Raw genomic sequence first — 16620 nt, 5'->3', positions numbered from 1 at the left:
ATCACACAGTTCAGATTAGTTTGCGGTTAAGTCTTTGCATAGAGTTTGAAATGAAGTTGGTCGGAAGAAAAGTTATTTAAAAGAGTAGAGAAGGACAAGCCCTCAGATTAGCGAAAGATTTCAAACACTTTCACCGCGGTCGGACGGAATGAACAATCGGATTTGAACAGTACCTTTGTAGAAGAAGAATGCTGTAGCTGAGGCAGAAGTTCCTGGCAGGTCCTGCAGGGTCATGGTTCCTGAAGCGACTGTCGGACTGACAAGAAGGAGGAAGACTGGAGAGCCCTGCACTGCCCAAGGAAGAAACCTGCAGCAGAGCAAAGCGACGAATAAAAGGTGCTCTCCTTAAAACCCAAACAGGGTCAGGTCCTCCTGGCTATCTGGCTCACTGCAGCGATGCACAGCAAATTCGACTAGGGGAGGGAGGCCTTGCTTGATGTTTGGAGAGCTGGTTGGTCCCACCAGCTCAAGGGAAGAAGATTCCTTGCAGATCTTCTCTGTCATTGAAGTTTAGGAGAGTTGGACCTGCAGCAGGGCTTCACCGGGAGGTTCAGTAGTTGCAGTAGTCCTCTTCCTTCAGCTTCTCTTCGGTTCTCTCGATCCATTGGCGACTCTGCCTTCCAAGTCCCAGAGACCTGCTTTTTATGCAGTTTTCCCCCATTCACACAGCCTGGCTGTCAATCACACAGCAGGGTGGCTTTCCTGGCAGGACAGTCACCTAGCCAATCAAACAAGAGTGTGACTTGGGTCTCCAAGGAGACCCTGTGCAGGGGGCCTAAAACCCCTCCCTCACATCCTGTCCACCCAGACACTCAGGCGCCTAAGGAGGGCTTCTCTGCAGAAGCCCGCCAAAGGACGGCGAACAAAGGAACCAAACCTGGTTTGGCGCGCAGAGTAAAACACGAGAAAGACCTTTACAAAAAGAAATGGTGAATAAACCCAATCGAAACCAAATTAAATTAAAAGGGGTCCAGCGGCTTAAACTTTGAGGCTACTAACATAGCCTAAAACAGTAACAACGCTATTATCATAGTCCGTGGTAGGAAAAAAAGGGTAGATACCACTGCCACCAGCCAAATCTTAAAGAAAGGGGAATTAAATAATGTTCCATGAGAAACAGTCAAAAAGGGGTAACTATTAATCCTTTCCAGTACCCTATGGAAGATAGTTTGTACTGGGTCTGTGAATTGAAAAAGACTAATAAAGTCAATGGCAACTTTTCATGTTCTGGGAGACAGTAGTCAGTCCCAGAAAATGGAGTTTAAAGTGGAAAGCCTGAAAAAGGCAACCTTGTGTCACTGCACTAAAGGTGCTGTGTGACACACAGTAAAAAGACGATGCCTTTGGAGTAGGTGAGACTCCACAGTCTATGAACACAAAAATGTAAAACACTCAGCAAAACACATGTAAGAGTGCAAAAAAAGGCTCACACTCTTACCAGGTGAAAAAAATAAATCCTAGAAATCCAGAGAAGCTGCTGAGGGACTCAGTAGGTAAGGGAAATTAGCAATTCTGGAGAATTCTCCCTAACAGGGAGGTTCCTGCACTGCACAGGGATGGTTTCACAAGCTTGGCAAAATGTCGGTTTAAGGTGTGAGTGCCTTAAAGTCCACAAGCTGGTATCCTTCTCACTGGCTATCCGGTTTCAACAGCACTCTGAAGAAAATTCGACTAGTATGGAGATGGTTTCCAGGAGAGCTGCGAGTTGGTTGTTCCCACCAGCTCAAGGGAAGAAGTCATCCTTGTAGGGGCTTCTCTGTCGAGGGAGTTTCAGGCTATTCGGACCTGCAGCAGGGCTTCACTGGGCAAACCAACGGTCCAGGAGTTACAGCAGTCGTCTTCCTTCAGCTTGTCTTCGGTTCTTTCGTTCCAGTGGTCGACTCTGCCTTCCAAGTCCCAGAGACCTGCTTTTAAACAGTTTTCTCCCATTTATTTCAGCCTGGCTGCCACTCCCCCAGCAGGGTGGCTGTCCTTGCCAGACAGTCAGCCAGCCAATCACGCCAGAGGGCATTCAGGTCTCCTAGGAGATTAAGCACAGGGACCTCCCTCACATCCTGTCCACCCCAGACACTCAGGCGCCAGAGGGGGGATTCAGTACTGAAGCCCGCCAAAGGCAAATTAACAAAGGGACCAACCCTGGTTTGGCGCGCAGAGACAAACACTAGAAGGACCTTTGCAAAAAGAAATGGCAAAAAAAGTCAATCGGAACCGTTTTGACAGAGGGGGCTCAGGCGCCATATTTTAGCTAGCTGAGCGTTTAAACGGGTTGCGGTCGAGAAAATCATGGAAATACCGCTGCCACCAGCCATTCTAAGAGGAAAGGGTAGCATCTGAGTGCTACATGAGTTTTCTAGGCATAGGGAATACTAGGTAGTGTGTGCTGGGTCTAGCAATTTAAAAAGACTAGCACAGTCAACTTAACTTTACATTCACTGGTAGACAGTAGTCAGTCCCAGAGAAGGGTTTTAAACCTTGGGAAGTCTGAAAGACATCCCTGTGCCACTGCACTGAGGTGCTGTGTGTCACACAAGAAAAAGATGATGCCTATGGAGTTGTCTAAAACTCCATATCCAAAGCAAATAAACACAGAAAACAACAGAATCAAGTTCAGCAAAAGAGATGGGGGTCTCTAAGGTAGAGAGGAATTAGCACATTTTGAGAATTATACCTAACAGTAGTTATAAGCTTGATGGCAATGGCAATTAAAAGGTCATATATAATGGGTAATCGGAGTAACCTACCTTGTCTGACAGCGAAACTACTGAGAAAAACATTAGCAAAAGAAAGAGGGATGTCAACTTTAATTAAAAATTACCTTATATAGTTTACAAATTTTCTTCCACATCCTGAATACAAAAGGACAATCATAAAACATATGCTTGTAAGAACCAGGGATATCCCCACATGATCAACAACTACTGTATGATTCACTTTTCAATGTTATCGATTTTTGAAGGGTTTTAAAGGCTCTTTGCATGAAAAAGAGAAGATATTTTGTGATGTCAGCAGAGGTGGAGAAACATCCGATCCTAGTCTATATTTGAATCCATGCACTGTCATAGAAGACTTCATCACAATCCATCTCCCACTGGCCTTAAACAGGCCACTTGTTGGTAGTAGAGTCAACAGAAGCAAGCAATTTGTAGAATTTGGCTGCTCTATCATCCGCAGCGTTAGCTAATAGTTGTATACTGAAGGAGGTATCTAGTATAAGAAAATTGCTTGAATGTGTCGGAAGGCTGTCAAGACAAGAATTGACCAACTTGTTATACAAGGTGAAGTATGATACAGGTAGGGAGAAGGAAAGTCTGAAGTCTTGAAATGATGTGATAGTGTGTTTTTGTGTAATTTGATACATGATTCTGATGCCCTGATGAGCCAAAACCTACGATATAATACTCTGTTGTTAATAATGATAGACCTGTTATGCCACAAATATGGTGAGAGTTCAAGGGACAGGAATTTGATAGATGGGAAAAGGAAGATTCGAAGGGCAGATCTTGAGATTTTGATATGGTCGGAGTATGCAGCTGCAGAGTGGTCAAAAATATCGAATAAGTCATCAATTTCGCAAGGGGAGACTGTTTCTCTAGTCTGCACCAGGAAAGGATATTGCCAGCATCAGTCGGGACAAACCTGCAACTGGTCTGTTTAAGTAGGAACGCATTGTGATATTTTTTCCAGCAGAGGTTTTAAGCTTGTTAATAGCAATTCTCTTGCATTTACCATTTACCCTTTCCCCAAAGAAAATTAAGCAAGATTGAGTTAATGGACTTAAAGATTGGAGATGGGAGAGGAACAGGAAACCATTGTAGGTAATATCAGAGTATGGGAGATAACATAATTTCGATAGTATCAAGGCGTCCCCACCAGGATATATATAGAGGTGACCATATGGAGGACAATTATGTAAGTCTATTCAGTAAGAAATCTATGTTAAATTTTACAGTGCCACTCACCAAGGAAGAAAACTGTATGCCTAAATATTTAAAAGAGTTGTTGCACCATTTAAAACCAAAGAAATCCAGTTCATGCTTGAGGTAGAATGGATTGAGAGGTAATAGCTCTGATTTATCTCTATAAAGCTTATACCAGGAAACTGAAGAAAATCTGTGTAACTTGGCCAGGTAACTTGGTAACTTGGGAGAGGTGTTGTTTAGGGATTTTCAATAGAATGAGAATATTGTGTGCATAGACAGATATCTTGGTTTTGTAGATGCCATGAGAGATTCCAGGAATATTTTTTATCAAATCTAATATATTCTAAAAGGGGTCAAAGGGAAAACCCATAGAGAATGGGCAATAAGGGCCTCCCTTGCCTAGTACCTCTTTGCAATGGGAAAAAAAGAGGAACAACCATTAATGCATATGGAGAATTTCTTATCAGAATGTAGAGGTTTAACTAAAGCTATAAAGCCCTCTCCACACCCATGCCAACGCAAAGCCTGGAACATATATTCCTGATTGACCCGGTCAAAGGCAATCTCTGCATCTAAAGAAATAGCAACATAGCTCATTTTGTCATTTTTGTCCTCTGAGATAATATGCATGGCATCACAAAGAAGCCTTGCATTGGCTGAGATGTTCCTGCCTTTGACATACCCTACCTGCTCAGGTTTGATCAACCTGGGAAGATAAGATTCAATTCTGTTGGCAATTAGTTTGTCAAATATCGTGCATTCTACATTAACAGGGGAGATAGGTCTAAAATTTTAGGGAGACCCAAATCTTTCTCTGCCTTTGGGAATAGTATCAGGAGTGCCTCGGGGAGGTTCCAGATAAATTACCCTTGGAGATAAGAGAGGAGTATTGGGTTTTAAGTATGTGGGTTGAGAAAATGATTTTAAAACTCTATGGATAGACCGCCTGGTCCAGGAGCTTTGCCCCTCCAAACCCCTTGATGGCTTGGTTGATTTCCTGCATAGTTAGGTCACCTTCTAGGCAACTAAGGTCTAAAGAGGGATAAGAACTTCTACTCATGTTATCAAAGAAAGCTTTAAGATTATCTTCTGGGACCAGTGTTTGTGGGGAATATAAATTGAAAAGAAATGTTTGAAGACTTCAATAATACCAACAGGATGCATAATGATCTTTAATTTGCGAGATAAGTGTTTTTTTCTTTTCTGGCTTTGAGATAAGAAGCTAGAGCTTTGCTGGCTTTGTTGGTGGTTTGGTAGATTTTGGAATTATATTTTAAGATAGCTACTGAGGCTTGTTCAGTGATTTTTTAAATTAATTTGAAAACATATGTACACGACAGTGTGAAAGTCAATATCTGAAGAGGAGTGACAATATTGCTTCTCTGCGTTGGTGAGCTGAAGGTATAAGGCATCAAGGTTTTTCTTATATTGCTTCTTTTTCATACTTGAATAGGCAATCATGGTACCTCTTAAGGCAGCTTTAAAAGCATCCCAATTGTTAGTCACTGAGGTGTCTTCATCTAAATTATCAGCAAAGAAGTTTTGTTGGAAGGACATAAATGACTGGATAAATTGTTGGTCCTGAAGTAGACTGTTATTGAATTTCCATTTGGAGGATGATTTCATGATATCAGAGAGATCGAAGGAAATAATGACAGGTGCGTGGTCTTAAATATTGATATTGGTAATGAGGGAATCAATAATAGTATTAGCTAGGGATTTGGTAGTGAAAATGTAGTCAAGACGTGAGAGACTGTCATGGGCATGGGAATGGAACATGTACTCTAAGTCGCCCGGGTGGACAAGTCTCCAGGTGTCAATGAGGACAGTTTCTGTTATGCTACGTATAAAAGCTTTATGGGACTTGGAACAGTTAAACGAACATTTGGATTTTCTAACTAAAAAGGGATCTAGGAAGTGGTTCATGTCGCTGCATAAAATATGATTAGTGACATTTGATTTGAGAATAATCTCTTTGATTGAATCCCAAAAATCAGGATTGGGTAGAGTGGGACCATAATTACTCATAAAAGTGACAATATCTGATCCATTAAGCAATTTGACCCAAGCCCTTCTCCCATTGATATTAACATCTTGACATGACATTTTATATGATAACCTCTCACGGCTGGGCTTGCAATAACATCCTTAACCCAGAAGGATTTGAGTTTCTTAGCTTCCATAAGAGAAATATTGGTTTCCTGTATGCAAGCGATTGATGGATTCAACTTTCTGAGATGGGAGATAATTATATACCTCTTAATTGGGTTATTGTAGCCCATAATGTTCCAAGTCACACATTTAAAAACCATTGTACCTAAGAAGCAAGGTTAGCACTGGTTCATAAAAATACCTAGGGAAGGAAACATTATATAATTCTGTAAGCCAAATCAGCATATAGCACAACATGCGCACGGACATGTCCAACTAAGATAAACACCCAAAATACCAAGTCAAAGCACAGACGGGCAAACAAAAGTAAACAGGGGAATGAAGCTGAAGATATGAGGCATGACACTGAACAGAATGAAGGGTACAAATACGCAGGGTATAGGAAGAACAGAAAGGATCAAGTTACAGGAAGGAGAGAAGAGTGAAAAAGATATAGGAGCAGATGACACCAGCAGGTCCAAAACAAAAACAAAGAACAAATCTAGCTCTGGAAGAAGAAGGGTGCACCAGCCGTTCCCATCCCACCATCATTGAGGGCAAAAATATGTTACTGCAACACCCAATGATACACAGAGTCAAGTGTCAGAGAAGGAGGCGCTGGTAGGAAGTGATGTATCCATACTGTCAGTCTTGAGGGAATGGATTTAAGCTTTAAGATCAGCCGGGTCATTTATTTCAACGCAGGACAATAAGAGAGGAACTCCTTTCTGCATTGGCTGGTCTTGTTAGCCACATCTTGAGATATGTAAATCCTATTGCCATGCCAGACGAACATGTTCTTCTCTTTATCTTTTGAGATGATAAGCTGTAATTGGGTGTATTCCAGCAAGCACAAAATCAAAGTACATGGTGGAAATTGTGAAGATTACAAGCTTCTCACTGGGCCAATGCTGTGAGTGCATTGAATATTGAGGGAGATTTCTTTTGGGATAGGAAGTAGGGCCGATAACACATTTTGAAGAAAGTGGATAGCCTTATTCCCCTCACATCCCCCTGGAAGCCCTGTAATGCATAGGTTATTTTGCCTACTTCTGTTTTCCACATTTTTATTATGTATTTGGAGGTCTCTCACCACTTTTTCCGGCTGTGTTACTTTAGGTGCGACATCCTCCACATAACCAACTCAATTTTCCATTTTAGTCATTCTGTTTTTGAAAATATTCCACCTTTCATCTAATTGCTGAAGTTCTTGGTTGGTGGTTTCAATAAAAGGTTTGAGAGACCTAATTTCTTGTAAAATGGCCTCTATCGCAGGTTCTGTGAAGGATAGCAGTGGAGGTGACTCAATTTTGAGTCTTTTGTGAGTGCCAGACATAGATTGAACATCTTTGGAGGGAGTAGACGATTTCTGGCCATGTTGAAGAATTAATGGCAGATGAAAAGCAGATAAAAGAATGCTAAGCACAATATCACACCAGCAAAATAAATAGTTATTTCCAAGGAAGGGTGTTAAAGGGCAACTGTAAGAAAAAGTTAATAGTTTTACCTCGTCCAATGCTATTATTATTATGTCCGCTGGATGTCGACCGAGAAAGCTCGACTAGGCCTGAACCAGCTGATTAGATCACCGCTGCTGCCGGGAGCCTCCACATGGAAGACAGATTCTTTCAGAGCTGGCAGTCGCAGAGCTCTGGGGCGCGTGGAGCAGCAAGCTCCAGCGCTGGAGCACACCGCTGTGAAGAGACACACTGCCCGCAACTGTTGTAGCAAGAAGGAGCAGAGGAGGCTTTTTTATGATATATGGGATGTTGCATTAAAGAAATATGTGAGGTGGGCTGGAGCAGCGGCGCCTGTGCGGCCATCTTCTTCGGTGCCAAGCCATGCCCCCCCTTGAAGGTTATTTCTAAAACAGTCCATGCGCAACCAGGGTTGTTGTCCTGATACATGCATGCACAAAGTAGTGTATGAGATCAGAAAGCCTATTTTTATTACATTACTAAAAAACATATTGCTGGAAAATAATTATGCAAAGTTTGTGTTTAATAATGCTTATGTTACCAGGGATCAGTTTTGGGCTCACATATTTTCTAGGTCTCATTTGATTGTTGCTGCGGCAACTTTTTATATTTGGCGAATGATATGTAAATACTGCCCACATGTTACACGATGGTTAGGATTATAATTGTAAGGTTTTATTTGGAATAGAATTTTAGAATACTGGTTGTAATAATTTTGATGATTTTTGTAATTTATGGTATTTTTATATGTATTTTGTTTGTGTTTATGTACGAAGGTTTATTATTAACCAAAACACAACAAAACAGGGTTTGTTCCCCAAAGAAATCCTCCTAAATGAGTGGCATTAGCCTCATAAGCAGTTTCACAGGCACGCTTGTGTAAATGAGAGAGTCTCTGGTACGTGTTACATAAAAGAAAGAAAAAGCTGGAACTGACCCTCACTTTTTAAAGAGCAGTGATAGATCAAAGTATCCATCCACTTTTGATAGGGTGACCGGATTTTCAAGATAGAAAACCGGGACGGGCCACAACATAAAAGAAGGACTTTCCCCACTCCCTCTGCACCTTGAGTCCACCCACCATTCCTCAGCATTTGCATAACACTTTTTGACTATTGATAAAAGCATGTAAAAGCACGTAAATAACATGCATGTTATATATTTTAAGTATATACTATATACTGATTGAATGATGTATTGTAATGTTGTATGTAGACAATGAACTTCATTATTATTGGTATTTTGTGTCAAAGGTTTAGCAACTCAACTATAGCACACTTTAATTTAAAAAAGGCATGTAAATAACAGGGAAATGGTTGCTCTCTTTGACATTATCTGCCTTTCTAGTTAGCTATTTCTCAGCCTTTCTATGTTGCCCAAGCAGTTAATACATACACCTGATACCCAGTGCTTAATTTGTGGGGGTGGTTGCCAGTTCCCAACACCGGCACTCTTTTTTGGGGACCGGAACATCATTGTGCGGTTGGCGCACGTGTAATTCCTTTGTTTGTTCACACTTAAACAGTTTCATGTCTCATCATAAATCATTCTGCTGCTGGGCTGCTGCCCTCCTTGCAGAGACATGGCTGCCTCCTAGCTGGCTGGGCCTACAGAGTACAACAACAACAAACAGCCAATGAAAACCAACATTCTGTTGTTATTATGTAGTATCTGATACATTCTGCATAGTAACACAGGATGCACAGTTTTCATTGGCTGTGTTGTTAACTTGTTGTCTCCACTCCAGGCTCCCCCGTGATATGATGACGTGAGTGTGTGGGGGTGGGGGTGTCACGTGGGTCTGTTGTTGAGCAGAGGCAGGAGCAGTGAGCACACTTGTTAAGGGGTGGGAGGTACTTGAAACTCATGTGTTCTGTGTGCTCCGCTCCGCCTCCGCGCCCGGGCCTAGTAAGTTGAGTTCCTCGGGGGCAGGCCGCCAGGCACAGGCAGCCAGGCCACGCTTGCTGAACAACGCAGCGCCGCCGGCGGTATAACAGTAAGTGAAAGTTGACTGCTGTAACTTGTTAACTGTCCAGTGCGCGTCTCCGCCCGCCGCCGTGGAATGTATGTGTACATGATGATGATGCTCAGTTCCACGGCGGCGGGCCGTGCGCCATGCCATCCATATGTCTGCGAGTGCAGAGACCCCCGCATGCACTCACCCCTTCCCCCCAACTTTGACCCGGCCCGGCCGCCAGTGTCGTGGGTGTCGTGTGGCATCACCGTGCAATGCAATGCTGCATGCATTGCAGGCGCAGCAGTGTGTGCCACTGCCCCCGCGGCCGCTCGCCTCGTGGTGGACGCCCTGCCTGATCCGTGCCTGGGCCTGGCCAGAGCACGAGCGCCTGAGTCCGACTCAGTCAGCAGCAGGCCACAGCCTGCGAGGCAAATGCGAGCAAGCCGCGGCCCGCAAGGCAAATGTAAGCGGCCGGGCCAACGGCGGCGGCACTGGCTAATGGGATCATGATCTGCATGCATGCATCAATATTGATGATGCAGATGATCCCATAGCCAGTGCGGCCGCTGCTGTTGACTATCACCCAGGGGGTCTGACAGAGTGGCTGAGTGCAAAGAAGGGGGGGGCACGAGAGAGCAGGAACTGTGAATACAAAAGAGGTAAGGGAGCAGGCAAGGTTAGTGCAGGGGTGACGTAACTAGCAGGGCAGGCAAGGCTATTGCGGGGCTGGGGGCTGAGCTGAAAGAGTGGACAGCCGGGTGATCTGTACCACGGCCTGGAGGAGGCTGGAGCTTGGGGCGCTGCTGCAAACCACCTGACGCTGCACACACATGGACGCGCGGCAGGGGTGGGTGGCTTTTGCTGGGCGCGTTTGCTCCACCCTGGCTCCTTCACTGCCTGGGGTACCGACGGAGCACTGCTGTTCTGCACTGCTTGTTTTAGGCCTCTGAGGGGGCTGAGCTTGGCGATGCAGGTTGATGCCAAGAGGAATGGGCCTGCACAACACAGGTTGCAGGCTATGTTAAAAGATACACACTGCACTCCAGGGTTTCCGCTGTTCTTCAGGGTTCGGCCCTGCACAGAACTTTGCATGCCACACTGAAAGCGGACCACTGCACTGCAGGCTGTGCTGCAGGGGGCCGGGCCCAGCAGAAAAGGCTGCATGCTTTGCTCAACCATTGAGGCTGTACACACAATGACGCCGGCAAGCCTCTGCTGCTGCAAGTTGCATGTCTTGCAGTGCATGCATCCATGCATTGAATGCCATTCTGAGGACTAAGCCCCATGAGCTGCATGCCAAGGGCTTGTTGACCGGCCCCACACCGTGTTAAGAACTTGGCCCAGCACTGCAGTTTGCATGTAATACAGAGGGCCTGTCCTTCAAGCTACATGCCATATTGAGGAGTAGCCACTGCGCTGCAAGCTGTATGCCGTGCTCAAGACTGGATGCTAAAGCATAGGCTGCATGCCATGCTAAGCATCTGTGCTGCAGTCTACTTGTCATGTAAGGACTTGCTCCGTGTTCTGCATGTTTGATGCCACTAAGGGACTAGAACAGATGGGCTGAGTGCAATACTGAGGACTGAGATATGCCCTGCAAAGTGCATGGAATGTTACAAACTGGCACATGCACTACACCCCGCATTTCATGCTGATGATTGTGCCCGGTAATGTAGACCGCATGCATGCTGATATGTGGAGGATGCATGTACTGATGACGGGCAGCGGGTGCTCTCCCGCGTGCTACTTTTGCCTTGCTGAGGTCTGAGAGATGCACTGCAGGCTGTATGCCGGTCTGAGGGCTGGGTCCTGCATTTCAAGCTGCAGGAAAATCTACGACTTGCATTGTGGGGTTATTGCCATGCTGAGGCACTCGGCTCTACATTTCAGGCTTTCTCCAGGTCCTCTAACGCGCTGCATGCCAGGCCAAGCTCTGTGTCCTGCTTGCTGGCTGCATTTCTTGCTAAGGTCCAATGCCGTGTTTCAGGCTGACGACTGGGCTCATTAGTGCAGATGGCATGCCAGGACTGTCTAGGCACTGACATGTCTGCGTGACCTTGTACTTTATCAACTTAATCAGATCATGGCGTGCCATTATGGTGGTTTTTTGCATCCATATAACAAAATGTTCACAAATCGGGTAATGTGGAATGCTAAGAGGGATCCGGATTTGAACTGTCCCACTAATCAAATGGTATGCATAATTGCCTGTGGAGGAGAGATGCTCTTGACCCCTCGCGCCGCTGCTCAATTTGCCTTATTTGGTAGAGGTGAACATGCATGCCCAGTCCTGCATCCCCTGAACTGGCACGTCTGCTGCGTGTGCAGGGCACATCGACTAGGCCACCACAGTGCTAATATTGTATCAGAAACATTTCTCTCAGAATTTTGTGCTAAAGTGTATATGTGTGCAGTACATGACAAAAGAACAAACTACCCGAATAGTGTGCCTAAAAATGAGAATATTGTACTAGACAAAATGTCCAGAGAAGATTATTGTGCTACAAGAAGTATGCATCGGAATGCAACACATGAGAAAATACATTTCTGAATACTTAACCAGAAAAAAAATCACATCAGTCTAATGTTCTGCATTGTGCTCTAAAATTTGATTTGAGATGTATACTCTTCCTGTGCAGTCTGAATAATAGTGCAACCCAGACTACTAGTGGTTTTAAAATCGTTATTTGAGGTGCCACACATATGCCCGTGCAGCGGTGCAGCATAGTGCTTGGACTGTGGGGCATGTGAATGTACCACAATATTTTTGACACATTGGCTGGGGTTTATACTGCAGGGTCTTTCCCACCATTTGTCACCTTAACAGCTGTTGGCTAGCTAATTATCATCCACCAGAGATGCAAGCTTTTTATTTGCCGTGTTTTGTTTTGCATAGGGATTACTGCTGGTTCGTTGTCACTGTGAGTGGGGACGGGTTTAGTGCATCCCCTCTGATTTCAGGTGCTCGGGCAGGTTTACTGAGGGACCAGGTGTGCTGGGCTAGCAAGATAGCTCAGCGGGTTTAGCACTGGCATCTGGCAATCGAAGTTGGTTGGTATTTCCACCCACATGGAGAACATGTCTTTCATCCAGTTCGCAAGGGTGAACGAAATTAACTATTTGAAGAGTGGTTTGGCTTGGTTGCAAAAAATGCCAGCAAACACTGTAGTGGGGCAAACAATAAAACAGAACAATTACCATGTGAGCAGGGAGAGCCACCCCGTTACAATTTGAAATGGAGAAGGGTTATATAGCACCGCGCAACGTTGCTGTGCTGCAGCGCCAAACATGTGACATGGAGCAGCAGCAGTGTGATGGGCTGCTGGTGGGCCGATCTAGGTAGGTCTAGTACTGAACTGGCGCGGGGCGCGTGTCTGCACTGCGGGTCGGCGCCGGCGGCGCGTCCACACTGCGGGGCGGCTCCACGCCGGCATTATGGGGTCAATATTTATTGGGCACTGGCACTTATTTTTTTACAAATTAAGCACTGCTGATACCCGTAACATTGAAGGTTTGAATTCATCCATAGATGACAAAATTCAGGAAAGCTTATAATGTTTATTTAGTTTATAACTGTTGGCAAAAAAAGAAAACGGGACTGTCACCCTCCTGTTTCCAAAAACCAGGACAGTGGGCTTTATTACAAGTGAGCAGGTCTGGTAACAGTGGTGCCGCTAAGCCTACTACCACCATTGTTACCGGACCTGCACACTACAACTCTGGGGGCGGATGCCGTCCCACCCGCCAGTAGCGGGTGAACAGCACCCACTCGCAGAGTTTCACGGAAGCACCTGCACCGCTGCAAACGGTGCCGGTGCTTTCGTGGTCCTCATTCCCATGGAGACCTATCGGACACCATGGGAATGGGGACTTACAAAATCACTGGCGCCTGACTTCCCGGCCACCGGGGTTGTAATACCCCGGTGTTACCGGGAAATCAGGCGCCAGTATTTTTTTTAGAGTCTGCCAGCAAGCTGCTGTTATCACCGGCAGGCTTACCGCTAGACTCGAAATGAGGCCCAGTGTCTTTAAATTAAAAAAATCATCTCTGGACGGCGGAACAGAGGGCCCAATTCCGAGACAGTCCCGGCAAAACTGGCACATCTGATCACTCTAACGTTTTATTATCTTGGATAAAGTTTAGTAGCTGCAGCCTATGGAAAGCACAATTGTTAAGAAGCAATTTGGTTTTATCACTTAGAGGAGGAGCAATTTTCAATTTCTTAAAATGTTTAGTCTGTGTACAATAACACTCACTTTTGAAACCTACAGAGCCCAATCTCAGCAACCATCCATAGAGCTGAGCTATAGGGTTATGAACAGGGACATCATTTCACCAAAATGCCAGGTGTAGCGGAAGTGACATCACACGACCCTTGACCCCCTGATGGCATCACAGGAAATGATGTAATTTGACTCCACCCCGAAGTGATATCACGGGAAGCGATGGAACACGACCTTTCACCCGTTGACAAAACAGGAAGTGGCATCATAAGCATTGTACACTACGAAAAATGTGGTTACGATATCACTATAATGTGATGTACATTTCATACAAGAATGGATCACCATATGTATCGTTAAGATCACTGTGTATAGGCCCATGTTACCAAATTACTGTGAATGCAAGCAGATGTCCATGACCAAATGATAATGATGTGTTACTATATATCACTTACCCTTAAGTGCTTATATAGAAAAAATATACACCCAATATCACCCAACCTGTGTTGGCACTCATTTATCGACCTCAGAAGGATGAAAGGCTGAGTTGAGGTGTTTAAGAACATATTAAATCAGTGACTCAACCCCTGAAGTGTGCCTGAAATAAACCTTTAACAAGTCTAGCAATTATTGTATAGAATTCCAGAAAGACAAATGATTTAGTATTCCTATTCTTTCTTATTTAGGGTCAGTGCTGAAAGTGTGCGACTTGTGGCACTCGTGTTCTAATTTTTCTTCTTTTATTTTTAGGGGCCTGAACAAGAAAGCTAGCCACTCCAGAACTAAAGAGCCACATGGTGCTGGCCAAAGCCCAGGAGCTTGCATTGAAAAAAGAAAAAAGAAACAGAGGTCGCAAGGGAGACCTCAGAGGTCGTAGTTCGACCTCTGCCGATCCCTAAATGACGTCCCTGGTTATGAAACGTCTAAGCTGTTTGTCACCACCAAAAGCAATCTTCTAATAAGTATGTTGGCATTCCCTAGGAGTACCCTGGGATGTAATTCTGAGATTTGTTGGGGAAAGCCTGCATCACTTATGAATTCCCAGTTAAAAACCCTGCTATACTAGTCTAGACGTTGGAGATCACCAAGTCTTATGAAAAACAGAGATGCATTAAAAGAGGTTTTGACTTCACCCTGCACGCAGGCCCTGCCATGACTGAAATGCACTAGACCTCTGGCAATGCGGAATTATCCTTGTAATCTCGGTGTTTACTCCTTCAAGGTGATAATTAAAGCTCACCATGTTTGAGTAGCCAATGGTATAATGGAGAACTGGAAAGGGTGTTCCCTAGAGCATCTGTATTTCGCCCACAGGGGACTCTCAGGAAGAGGGGGCATTTTGATGTGACAGAACCTGTGTATGCTAGAACATTCCTTTCGATTTAGCATTCCACTGATAGAAGCATCTACTGACAGATGAAAGCAGGGAAACTCTGTTGGGAGACCCCCTCCTTCCAAAAGACAATAGTGTGCACTTGGTATTATTTGCCCTTTATGCTGTAGCACAGGACAGAGATGGTTGCTCCTTTGTTTTAGGAATGTGTGGTCGATATGGCTAAAGGATGCTGTGAAGGTATATCATTAGCCAATTGAGAAATACGTAATATTTGCTATTGCACCTTATTTGTGTATATCTGTCCACTGTAGGATATTTAAAAACAAAAAAAAAGTACCATGTTAAGTTAATGCGACTACATTTTAATTTTAATTGAATTAAGCCCAAAATACGTTTTTCCTATTTCAGCACTTTATAATGTTAGGGACAAAAAGCACATAACATTGGGTCTTGTTTTATCTAGTTTTATTGTTTGTGCTGGATATTGCTTAGTGTTGTATTGTATTGCAATGCATTTCACTGTACATCGTTTATGCTTGTATAATTATATGGTTGAAAGCCCAAAATAAATGACTTATAAATATTCACTGTAAGCCAAGGTGGCAATGCCCAGACAGAGTTGGATTATAAAAGTATCCTAACGTCACAAAGGCGGAGAGGAAAACAGTCCAGGCAATTATTTTTTTCTTCCCACCAAGAGCTTTGAGCCAGTGGGTCATAGACCTATTGGGCATAAATATTTCTGCCGGGCAGCATGGAGGTGTATCTCCACCACCCAGTTGAGGCTGACGCCTGAAGCTCTGGTACCTGTACTTGAGCAGGGTGCCCTAGAACTCTCTCCACACAACACACATGCAAGAACAGCAGAAACACCCTTGTGCACCGCGCCATGGGGGCCAATGTGCTGTTTGCGTATGTGTGCTCCTGCTGGGCATCTGTGGGACCATGGGACCAGTACGGTGCAGTGGGTTTGCGCCCTATCATTAATGACAGCTGTGGATGTCACTTATCGCCACACATGATGCTACTGACTATTGGGCAATTGCAAGAGGACTCAATCATTTATGCCTCAAGAGGTTTTCTGAAAAACTGCTGTTCCGGTTCTATTATTGCCTAGGAGGAGAATGTTGTTGTAGTGTTCCTGTTTCATCAGCTGGCTTATCACCTTTCACAAATGTGGACGGAGTGTGAATGGAATACTGCTTTTTGAATGCCATTTGGCCACCATGGGTATCTCACAATGTCAACTTTGTGCATCAAAGCTTCGGTGATCTTTTAGAGCTTTATTAATTCTATTTTTTAAACTGAAATCTATTTTGTAATAGTGTATTTGATATTTTGAGTTATTATTCCTTGATAAATGAGAATCAGAGTCATGTATTTTTACCATTACAGGTGTTTCTATGCCGGAACTAGCTATTTATAAAGCCAGAAAAAGAGAACCTATGAAGTATAGTGTAGAATCTGTGATTTTAATATTTCTTTCTGGAAACGGCCCCATAAAGGCTGTCCGCAGTGTTGGATTATCTATCTCCAGTAATTGATTTGGCATTT

The sequence above is a fragment of the Ambystoma mexicanum genome, chromosome 5q (genome assembly GCF_040938575.1).
Source record: "Ambystoma mexicanum isolate Mex_15411 chromosome 5q, UKY_AmexF1_1, whole genome shotgun sequence".
Lineage (NCBI taxonomy): Eukaryota > Metazoa > Chordata > Amphibia > Caudata > Ambystomatidae > Ambystoma > Ambystoma mexicanum.
The sequence above is the reverse complement of the archived record's forward strand: the minus strand, read 5'-3'. Positions refer to the sequence as shown.